Genomic DNA, 12,350 nt, shown 5'->3' with positions numbered 1-12,350 from the left:
TAGCAAGGAGAAATATCTTTATTTCTCCTTGGTAGTTCGTCTTTCTACTTGTGCTGGATTCTGTAGCACATAAAGGAATAGGAAAATGCCTCAGGGGATTGTTTTTGTGCAGGAAGGTATTCTTTCCTGTTTACATAGCAGGCACCCTTGCACCATGGTGCAGGGGTGTCTGCTTTGGAGCTGGGCAGCACATTGTGCACCAGTGCAGGGAAAAGACTGGAATGCACCAGAGAATGCTAGATACGGCGCATTCCTGACCTTTCCCCATCATGCAGCGCAGCAAGGTGACTTGCGCTGCGTGATATTTTAATAAATCTGCCCCTGTGTGGTAAAAAGCACTGCAAAATTGACAGATTTATCACACTAAAGAGTAAAGAGCAGTGGAGCGTGCCCAGATTTTCTCCTTTTTAAACACCCCTCGAACTGTAGTAAAAAGTGATTCCGTTTGCAGACCACAGATGTGCACTAAACACCCTTCACAGAATAGTCAAAGGCAGAGGAGTCTGCACACATTTCCTCTTTTATTTTAAATCCCCCTCATAGTGTAGTAGAAAGCAGTGAGGTGTGCACACATTAGCTTTCCTGTCAACAGCCCTCAGAGTAGGGTAAAGCAATGCAATATTCAGATTTTCTCTGAAAACGATTGACAGAGATTAGTAGAAAGAAGAAGCCAGATTTCTCACAAAGTAGCAAAAAGCAGTGCCATTTTCAAAGACACCCTCTGCAGTCAATGTCCCACAAAGTATAGTGAAAAGATGTGTAATGTGTACAGTTTCCTCATAGTGAGATACGATGCATGGCAGGGTTCACAGATTCCTCATTGTGCAGTAAAATGCAGTGCAGTGTGCACAAATTCCTTAGAGAGCAGTAAGAAACAGTGCAGTGTGCAGATAGTGCAGTAAGATGCTGTGCAGTGGCACGGTTTCCTTATAGTGCAGTAAGATACAGTGCTGCGAGCACAGATGTTTCATAGTGCAATAAAAAGCAGTACAGTGAGACAGGTTTCTCATAGTGCAGTAAGTTGCAGTGGTGTGCACAGATTCCCCATAGAGCCGTAATATGCAGCGTAGTTTGCACAGATTCCCCTTTAAACACAAATGATGACCACAAAGACCACCATGGCGGGAAGGAAAGTCCCTTTCCCTCCCAGAGGTCCCTGGATAGAATAGCCCAGCTTAAACCAGCTCCTGGCAATGATTTCTCATGGTGCAGTAAGATGCAGTGCAGTGACATAGATTCCTTAGAGAGCAGTATGGTGCAGTGCAGCGTGCACAGATTTTTCACACAGAAGTGAGATACAGTGTTGCGCACAGCCACAGACTGCTCATAGTGCAGTGAGATGCAGTGCAATGTGCAAACTCCTCGTAGAGCAGTAAGATGCAGTGCAGAAAATACAGATTCCTCATAGCGCAGTAAAATTCAGAGTAGTGTGAACATTCCTCACAACGCAGTAAGTTGCAGTGCAGTGCACAGATCCCCTCTGTAACACACATGATGATAACAAACACCCCCAGGGCCGGAAGGAAAGCCCCCCAGAGGCCCCTGGATAGAAGAGCCCGGCTCAGCCCAGCTCCTGGCAGAGATTCCCTCCAGGATTATTCAGTCTACAAACACAGCAGAAGGTGCTGACAATCTCCTACCTGAGCAGAGACCTGTGCAGACATGTCCAGGCTCCCTCCTCCTCCTGGGGCGGGGGGTGGCGGGGGCAGATCTGGGTCTGAGGGGGGTCTGTGAGGGTCTGAAGATGAAGGTAACTGCCCACCAGACAGGAGTCCTTCCTCCTCTGCAACAGGCTGGACAGTGACACATGAGGAGAGGCCGGAAGTGATGTCAGCATCCGCTGCTGCTGCTGTCTCTGCCTCCGCTGACCCGGAAAAGGAAACTCTTCATTCATAAAATGTGCAACTCATTGGATTTCATCAGCAGGCGAGGAGCGCCCTCTGGTGGCTGCTGATGGAACTGCCGCCTCCAGCCTTTAAGAGTGAATTGGAAATGACAGCCTGTATTTCATTCAATATATGAAAATGTAAGAAATTGCTAGCATTAAACTGGACAGCGTTTTTTTAACTTTCCTGTTTCTGTGGGTAATTCCGACGCTTTGCCCCAAATTAAGTTTTGCATAACTGCCAACGTTTTAGATTGCTTATGTGTCACAGTTTCATAATTTCAGTGTAATTATGAATGACATTTCAACAACTTTGAGGGGCACTCTCTCATAAGCAAAATCAAGCAATGAACAGGAGGGAAACATATAAATATCAGAAATTATTTCTATTTGAGCAACGACAAACTCTAAGAAATTAACTGCTGCAATGCTCCAGAAAAATACGCAGCCAGGAAACAAGCATTTTGTGACATTCAAAGACTTTGATTATTATATCTGCTGGTTGATTGCACAAGGGTTTACTTTCGATTCATATACCGGCTCAGTGACACTCTTTCAGGCACTTACTTCTTTAGTTGAAGTTCTCAGGTGAGTAGGAATGAAACCGGTTGCAGATTGAGACCTCTACCAGAAAGAGTGTGGAAACCTGCTAGGGAAAGGATGGAAATGTATACCAGAATGTAAACTTGCAGCAAGGTAAATGCTGCAGGAGAAAAAGGATGGAACCTGCAATACGAAAAGGAGGGAAGCCTGTAACAGAGTGTGGTATGCCTTTTCCCCTTTCTCTTTTTCTCTTGTTTCTTTCTCTGTTTTTGCCATTCTCTTCTCAGCCTACCTCTATACCTATCCTCCACAAATAACCATTGTTCGCACTTCGAACCCAGGTGGTAGTCTTACCTGTCCCGCACATCATGTGGTCGAGTTCCTGTGGTCTAACTGGTTAGATGTCTCAATTAATGTATGTCTGCTACTATTGAGATCTGCTAGTTCCCGTCAGATCACTGACTGAACCACCCAGCTAAATTATTCATTGTTTCGCATGTTTTATAGATATCAGTGCCAAGTCCGTTGCGTTACTGAAGTTCTCTTTAGCTTTTGTCAAGTGCCTGTGTTAAAGGAAAATTATGTATGCCTGTTGTTGTGTGTTGCTGGGCACTGGCTATGAGGGGGTTCCTGGCATCGTGTTCATGGCAAAAACTAACCACGGTGGCAAAGAAAAAGAAGAGGTGTATAGTGTTGGAGGAGTCAGTCAACACACACTGTACTAGTGGATTCACTCGACGGACAGCCGCTGCAGCAGACAGCAGCATGCACCAGGCAAGGCAGCCTCAGTGAGTAGCTTACTGTGCACTAAGTGCCAAAAAGCAAAAGTATCATTGGGAGCTAGATTAACAAAGTGAGCCTAACTTACTTTGCAAGGCGAGCCAAGGTGATGGCAATCAGTTTATGCCAGGCCGCCACCTCCTCATACTCTGAAACTGACCTGACCGCCACCTCCTCATACTCTGAGTCAGACCTGGCCGCCACCTCCTCATACTCTGAGGCTGACCTGGCCGCCACCTCCTCATACTCTGATACTGACCTGACCGCCACCTCCTCATACTCTGAGTCAGACCTGGCCGCCACCTCCTCATACTCTGAGGCTGACCTGGCTGCCACCTCCTCATACTCTGAGACTGACCTGAACGCCACCTCCTCATACTCTGAGTCAGACCTGGCCGCCACCTCCTCATACTCTGAGTCAGACCTGGCCGCCACCTCCTCATACTCTGTGGCTGACCTGGCCGCCACCTCCTTATACTCTGATACTGACCTGACCGCCACCTCCTCATACTCTGAGTCAGACCTGGCCGCCACCTCCTCATACTCTGAGGCTGACCTGGCCGCCACCTCCTCATACTCTGAGACTGACCTGACCGCCACCTCCTCATACTCTGAGACTGACCTTGCTGCAAGAACTCCCTCACAAATGCGCTGCCCCCATTCAGATTGACTCAGTCGAGCTGCACAGTGTGTACTCTGGGCTCCAGCGACCACCACAACCCCGTGGGGTTGGCTGGGTCAGGAGTTGTGGGGATCATCATGTTTTTAATTTACTGCTGAACTTAGCCTCCTACAAACTTTCAAAACAGCCTGCGGCAGTAAGACGCAACATCCTGCAGTGCCTTTTAAAGTCAATGTGTCACTCTCCTTAGTCGGGCTGATGTCTGGGTAGTAGCCATTGGGCGCTGCTTGTGACGTCAGTCAGAATCAAGTTATGCTGAGCCGTGGAAATCCTTCCTATTTATACTTTGTTATTTGGAGCCAGTTAGCGACGCTAGCTCAGTCAGCCCCAGCCTGGGGTGCAGCGCACATGCCATGGCGCGCTGCCACTCCTGCTTAGGTTTAGTAGCATAGCAGCACTAGTATGGTTTGACAGCCGGGGCAGGCGCTATGCTTAAAATGCGTGACTTTCCATTTTAGCGCAGTGACGTGTACCACCACACTGAAATGCATTAGTCTAACGCATGATGCGTATTACTTGGCAGAGCTGCATTTGTCTGCATTGTTCACCACCTCACTCCCTTCAAAGTTTCACTTATAAAATAAAGAAAGAAGTAGATTGCAGTCTCAATAAATCCATAAGACAGAACAATCAGGTTTGACTCACACAGATTTCTCTCTCAGTGGAGGGTACCATGGCAACGAGTGAACGGTTCTGGGTCTGAAGGACTGAGGGGTATTCCAGCACTAACAAATGTCGGACTCCTTCATACAGGCTCTTATTAGAGTTACCACCTTTGGGTCATGTTTTAAGATTTTGCAACGGCCCGGATATTATTCTTCAATAAGACTTTGTGTAAAATTGTTGGCATTAATTTTTAACATGGCTTTGATCTCTTTGTTTACTTTAACTATCAGTCATGATTCATTAAGGCAGCTCTAGAACACGTCAAGTGATTTCTGTTTATATTTGATATTTTAAGTTCGCACTGATTAGACATTAAAACACTTGTCATGCCGGTAAAAGACCGGCTGGGTGGTAACCCTCTCTCCTATCATAAGACACTCCTCGTCCACGCACACCATCGATGTGCGAGTGCGGGAGGGCTTCGTAGCACTGTCAGGCTAGTTGCTTTTCTTGCCTTGGCAGTGACAGCAGATCCGACATGCACAAACATCAGAGCATTCAAGTCTCACTCATCATGAGTGACACTCACACATTTAGAGAACGGTGCAGCAGTCTCACTCACACCTAGCTGAATCTTGTAACTCTGTGATGGGGGAGGGCTAGAGCTCCATATGTGACTTTGCCCGCACTTCTACTGTGTGCAGAGAAGCCTTCTACAGCCAAAGAGAGAGATACTATTTATTTCATAGAGTTCAGCAAACACACTTTCACCTTGACGGCTGCACAGATTATACTTTCGGTGTAAGGTTAATTTGGATGTCTGTGTTAATGATTTGGATGTTACATGTGTACTCATCATTCCTATAATTTCACTAATGTCTCTTCCTCTGACATTATCAAAGTCAAATGTTATGTGACATCACTTCCTGTGAGGTCATCAATAGGATAGTTTATTTTGGCGCCTAAGAATCTCAAAACCTTGAGCTCTCTGATGCACATACATGTGCACTCATCTGGAGTAAGGGGGAGGAGCATGCTCTTCGCTCAGAGATGAAAGCGTCTGGAAGCAGTGCAGGCGCTACCCTGACACGTTCCTGCCAAGCTATGCTATCAGCATTCAGACCAGAAGAGTGATGATCTCAGCAAAAAGATACGAAATGTGTGTTTCAGTTTAATTGCACTTCATGTCAGTGTCGGTCAACTTTACAATGGTCACAAAGTGGTTCCTCGCTTGAGTTCCTGTGAGTACCTTCAGTCTCCTGACTTTCATACTGTGCTGTTTCTGCTTTAAATTGTCCCTTGAAGAGCATATTGTCATTTCTGAGAGAGAAGTCTTTGTTTGTTTGTTTCAATTCCTTTATTCGATATTTTAAAAAAATATCATAAAAGTACAAATATACAATTAAAAAACAACATTCAGTTCATTACAAATCCAGTAACTGCACAGAGACCATTAACATCAATTCGTTCCAAATTCACAGTTCATTCAAGGAAGTCCCCTGGTGTTCCTAAGTCTTATTGCAACTTTGATAAAATTTAAAGTACAAGCCAGTGCTAGTGGGTTCTCCGATCTTTGTAAATATAAAAGAGCGACCTTAGCATGTCTAAACTTCATTTGTTTAAGAATCCTTACTAGGTATTTACGTCTAGGTATCAAATAAAAAGGGCATAGTAAAACGAAATGAAGGGTATCCTGCGGAGACCTATTGTCGCAGCCGCAGGTACCCTTCTGTTCGACTGTGACAGTAAAACCAAGCGGGTCAGCCAGTAGGTGATGTAGAAGGTTGAACCTAAATCGTGTGATTAGGAACCTATCCTGTGCATTATGTATGAGGGCAAGGTATGGTTCCATACCTTCTACTGTCTTTACCATTATATGGGCGCGGACTGTGGGCTTGCTTTCCTCAAGGACCGCTCTTCGTGTAGTCTCTTTTTCGAAGAACTGTAACGCCCTGAACGTCTCAGGATCGTTTAACAGATACGACAATGAGGACGCAACCACTTGTGAAGGGTTAGTTCTTTTAATGAAGGCAAATAAATTACAAAGAACAAACAAAAGTTATAGTCACTGGAATCCTCCAGGCTAAGTACGTTACCAGCCCACAGCACGGATGGTCCTAACCGTCCTCTGCATATACGCCGATCCCGGCGTATGCCAACAGAGGGCAGAAATGAAATGGCCGACAATGCCAATCGGTAGGCTGTGAGGGGCACGAAGAGTGTTGGGGAGAATCGAGGAGTCAGGGAAACACCCAGCCGGGGTCTCTACCTGAAGGGAGCAGCCGCTCAACCTCTTCCTCAGACTGCACCGGGACGCGGAGTCACCTCCTGGTGATGCGTCACCGATACCCCAATCACAAGCAAGAAGACTGAACCGAGAGCAGCCGCTCGATCGATCCTGTGGACTTCCGAGTCTGTAACGCGGCAAACACCTCCTGGTGTGCGTTACAGCTGGCAGTCCCTGTGTCTCTGGTCGGGCTGGGAGTTACGACTCCAACCAGCAAAAGCGCCACTGCGCTTGGACTCAGCCGAGTCAAAAAGCGAAGCTCAATGGTTGACCGGTAGAGCTTCCGGGTCCTTCACAGGTGACGATGGGGCAAGACACGGCCCAGGGAGTAACGACTCGACCTACCTCCGTTCTTGCCTTACTGGAGCACCACTCCGGAACACTGCTCTTCACGAAGCAGGTACGTCGGTGTAAACACAATATCCGACAGCCTTGTACCTCCCGGTTCCTCCCTTTATAGGGCGTGTTTTCCTTGAGTTATGTAACAGCTCTCCTGTTTACATAAGGGCGTGTTTCCCTTGAGTTATGTAACAGCTCTCCTGTTTACATAAGGGCGTGTTTCCCTTGAGTTATGTAACAGCTCTCCTGTTTACATAAGGGCGTGTTTCCCTTGTATGACAGGAATTCTTGACAGTACATCCTCCCTCTCAGCGGCTCCCCACGGGTCCAGCGCTGGCAGGAAAACGCCGATGGAACAAGGAGACCAAGCGCGGAGCATGAACCCCTTCAGCCGGTTCCCATGAATGCTCCTCCGGGCCATAGCCTTTCCACGCAACCAGGTACCACAGCTTCCCCCTGCGCCATTTGGACGCCCGTATGCCCGACACTTCATACTCCACCTCCGACTCCACGCATACCGGCCTAGGTGTCCCAGACGGCTTGGAGGGTGCTGGTTTGAGCAATGATACATGAAAGACAGGGTGTATCCGCAATGACTGGGGCAAGCACACCTTCACGTTCACGGGACCCATACACTTGGTAATTCGATAGGGGCCCATGTACTTGGGATGGAACACACTGTTCTTTCGAAACCTCATGTTTCTTGTGGATATCCAGACGTAGTCTCCAGTGCGGTACAGTGGCCCGGGCCTTCTCTTCCTATCTGCCGCAGCCTTGTATCTTCTCTTGGCCTCTATTAGGACAGCCCTTGAGCGCATCAACGTGTCTTTTATGTGTGCCACCCTGTCCGCTGTGGCGGGAATCCTGTCCTCTCTGAACGGATGTAGAAATGGCAAGAACCTGGGATGTTGGCCATAGTTGCTATAGAACGGAGATGACTGTGTGGAGCTGTGAGTGGCGTTGTTATAGGCTATCTCCGCAACCCATAGCAAGTCGACCCATTCTTCCCTGCCCTGGTCCACAAAACATCGCAGATACTGTTTGAGCGTTTGGTTCAGGCGCTCGGTTTGGCCGTCCGTTTGAGGGTGGTAGCTGGTGGACAGGGCGGTCTTAACATGCAGCGCAGTGCACCAAGTCTTCCAGAATTGCGCAGTAAACTGCGACCCCCGGTCCGACACGATCACCCCAGGTAATCCATGCAGTCGTACCACATTCTTTAGGAGTAGTGACGCCAATTCCCCGGCCGTAGGGACTCTCTTGCAGGGGATGAAGTGCCCCATTTTCGTCAAGTAATCCACCACCACCAGTATTGCCGTCATCCCCTGGTCTACCGGTAGGCCCACCACGAAGTCCAGTGATATGCTATCCCATGGTCTATCCGGGGTCGGAAGTGGATGTAAGAGCCCTTGGGTTCGGCCATGGTCGGCCTTCATGGTAGCACACGTAGGACACTCCTGTCCCCACCTCCTGACATCCACTCTCATGGTTGGCCACCAGAAATGCCGTCCCATGCTAGCCACCGTTTTTTCAAAGCCCAAATGACCTGCGCATGGAGAGTCATGGCACCAGATGAATGCTTGTTTCCTTAGCCTAGGCGTGGGTATCAATAGGCACCTGCCCTTCAGGGGTATCCCGTCCTTCAGCTGCCATTCTCTGTGACTGAGGAGCCACCTCCGCCATGCGAATGACCTGATCCCTCTCTTTATTCCCCTCAGGAAAGTATCCGGTTGGATAACCCCCAATACCATCCTCGGGGAAATGATGGAACGCTCGGTTGCAGGCAATGGTTCCTTAACTGCAGATTGACGGGACAGGGCGTCCGCCTTCCGGTTTTCCGTCCCCGGCCGATATGTGATGCGGAAGTTGAACCCCGCAAAGAAGATCATCCACCGCAGCTGCCTGGGAGAAAGGTGTCTAGTGGCCGTCATGAACTGTAGGTTCCGATGGTCCGTGTACACCGATACCACATGTCTTGCCCCCATCAACCAATGCCTCCATTCGGTGAAGGCGTCCTTGATTGCGAGAAGCTCCTTCTCCGCAATATGGTAGTTGCGTTCGGCGTCGTTGAGTTTGCGGGACATGTACGCAACGGGATGAAGCACCCCTGTGTCGTGGTTGCGTTGGGACAAGATAGCTCCCAGCGCCACATCTGACGCGTCCGCTTCCACCTCGTAGGGGAGATCCGGATCGGGGTGAGCCAACACCGGCGCCTTACCAAAGGCACTTTTCAGGGCCTCAAAGGCTTTGTTCGCTTCAGGGGACCAGACAAACTCCTTGGACTTCCTCAGTAGCTGTGTGATTGGGGCCACCACTCCTGAAAATCCATCTATAAACCGCCTGTAAAAGTTGGCGAAGCCAATGAAACTCTGGACGTCCTTCACGCTTTGGGGCACCGGCCATTCTTTCACCGCCTTGATCTTTCGTTCTGCCATCTCCTGTCCCTCTGGACTCAGCATCACTCCGAGGAATTCCACGGATGTGACGTGGAAGTCACACTTGCTGAGTTTACAAAACAGCATGTTTTCCCTCAGCTTTTGGAGCACAGCTTTGACGTGGTGTACGTGCTCCTCCACACTGGACGAATAGATGAGGATGTCGTCGATATATACGACCACGTAGATATCCAACTCCTCTCTGAATACCTCATTCAAAAAGTACTGAAAGGCTGCCGGGGCGTTGCACAGACCGAACGGCATGACGAGGTACTCAAAAAGGCCGAACCTGGTCTTAAAGGCGGTCTTCCACTCGTCTCCGTCCCTCATGCACACCAGATGGTATGCCCCTTTCAAATCCAACTTGGTGTAGATACGAGCTTTCTTGACCTGTTCCAGAAGTACACTGATGAGAGGCAAGGGGTACCGATTCTTTACGGTTATCGCATTCAATGCCCTAAAGTCCACACAGGCTCTCAGCTCCCCATTAGCCTTCGGGATGAAGAAGAGTGGCGAGGCGGCCGGAGACTTGGACGGGCGGATGAATCCTAGCTTGAGGAGTTTATCCAGGTACCCCCGGAGATGCACGTTTTCAGGCTCCGTCAGGGCATACAGCCTGCCGCTGGGAACGCTGGCCCCTGGCACCAAGTCGATCTGGCAGTCAAACTGTCTATGTGGTGGTAGCACTTCCGCCTTCACCTCATCAAATACATCCTCAAAACTGTGATAAGCCTGGGGGAGAGCCACATCTTTTTCTGCCGCTGTAGCCACCGTCTGACTCCCGCTCTCATCTGCGTCAAGGGATTCCGTTCTTATTCCACAATGCAGGATGCAATACGGTGACGTCATTTCGATGCGATGTGTTGGCCAATCCACAAAGGGGTTGTGTTTCTGTAGCCACGGCAATCCCAATATGACGCCATATTGGGGCGCTCGGATGATGTTAAAATCGATTTGTTCCAAATGGTTCCTCCCATATCTCATCGGAAGGACCCCCGTGTGCTGTCCGATGGGCCCCGTCACCAATCGCCTTCCGTCTACCGCATAGACGTCTTCGGGTACTGCTTTGGGAAGAAGCACTAGCCCTAGCCTGCATGCCTCGTTGTGGTCCATAAACATGCCAGTGGCCCCTGAATCCACCATGGCCACAACGGGTATCCACTGGTCATGCACTCCCACGTGCACCGTGATAAACAGGTGTCGTTGTCCCTTAGTGACCGAGTTGGAAAGTGAAGGGATGGATGAGTGACTCCGAGATGCCCCTTCTCTGGTCTTGGAGTCCTCTAGTTTTCCACCGGTATGTCCACCATGGCTGTTACCGACCGGTTGGCCCGATAATGTGACGTCTTCGGTTTGGCAGGGCATTCACGTACGTAGTGGCCTTTTTTGCCACAATATAGGCACAATCCTTGTTTACGGCGTGACTCTTTCTCCGTGGCTGTGAGGCTCGCTCGTATTGCACTGATGTCCATGGGTTCTCCCTTGGATGCGGTGGAAGTTTCAGGACTTCCCACCGTCACATAGGATGGAAGGGATTTTCCTTTTCTCCCATGATCCCCCTTTCTTTCACTTAGCCTATGTTCCAGCCGTAATACCAGGTTGATAAGGCCCTCACATGTCTTGGGTTGAGGGTCAATATGAGCCACGGCGTCCTTGAGCTCATCGCACAGCCCTTGATGGAAGAGCGCCGTCTGTTTAGCAACAGGCCACTTGGTTTCCGCAACCAGCCTTCGGAACGCGTTGAGATACTGCACCAGGTCGTTGGATCCCTGTCTCAACTCAAGCATTTCACGGTCCGCCGTGTACGAGTCAGCCCTTCTGTCGAATACCTTCAGGAATTCCTCGCGAAAAGCACCCCAATCACATAAGAGGGGGTCGTCCCTGCTCACCAGAGGTACGGCCCATTGTGCCGCGTTTCCAGCCAAATAGGATATAAGGAAAGCCACACGAGCCTGACTCGTGGGGAACGCCTTTGGTTTGCAGGATAAATGTAGCGCCACTTGTGTGAGGAATACCTGCACTGTGTTAGGATCCCCACTGTACCTCTCTGGTGTTGCCAAGGGGATGGCTACCGGCATTTCCACTACTACCGCAGGGGTCTGGTTCGTGAGGGAGGTGCTGGGCGTGAGCGGGTCCAATTGGATAGCATCCAGTCTGGCTTTTACATCGGCTGTTTCTTGCCTAGAGGCAGCCACTTCAACTTGCATGGCCGCTAAAGCAGCCAGCACATCATCAAGTGTTGCCATGTCTGTTATCGACCGGGAGACAGTTAGTGTTATTAAGGTCGGATATTTTGTAACGCCCTGAACGTCTCAGGATCGTTTAACAGATACGACAATGAGGACGCAACCACTTGTGAAGGGTTAGTTCTTTTAATGAAGGCAAATAAATTACAAAGAACAAACAAAAGTTATAGTCACTGGAATCCTCCAGGCTAAGTACGTTACCAGCCCACAGCACGGATGGTCCTAACCGTCCTCTGCATATACGCCGATCCCGGCGTATGCCAACAGAGGGCAGAAATGAAATGGCCGACAATGCCAATCGGTAGGCTGTGAGGGGCACGAAGAGTGTTGGGGAGAATCGAGGAGTCAGGGAAACACCCAGCCGGGGTCTCTACCTGAAGGGAGCAGCCGCTCAACCTCTTCCTCAGACTGCACCGGGACGCGGAGTCACCTCCTGGTGATGCGTCACCGATACCCCAATCACAAGCAAGAAGACTGAACCGAGAGCAGCCGCTCGATCGATCCTGTGGACTTCCGAGTCTGTAACGCGGCAAACACCTCCTGGTGTGCG

The 12,350-nt window shown here is 49.6% G+C and overlaps 1 protein-coding gene across 2 annotated transcripts in view; it reads right to left on the bottom strand.

The window, feature by feature from the left end:
• LOC146839069 (uncharacterized) overlaps window positions 1-1,857 on the bottom strand; it is a 50,753-nt gene extending 48,896 nt beyond the window's left edge. For both annotated transcript variants that reach the window (XM_085603074.1, XM_085603073.1), the window contains exon 1: window positions 1,641-1,857. The gene's annotated coding sequence lies outside the window, so the exon portion shown is untranslated. The remainder of the gene's footprint in view (window positions 1-1,640) is intronic.
• Window positions 1,858-12,350: the final 10,493 nt, after the last annotated feature.

Source organism: Triturus cristatus, chromosome 4_2 (genome assembly GCF_964204655.1).
Source record: "Triturus cristatus chromosome 4_2, aTriCri1.1, whole genome shotgun sequence".
NCBI lineage: Eukaryota > Metazoa > Chordata > Amphibia > Caudata > Salamandridae > Triturus > Triturus cristatus.
The sequence above is the reverse complement of the archived record's forward strand: the minus strand, read 5'-3'. Positions and strand labels throughout refer to the sequence as shown.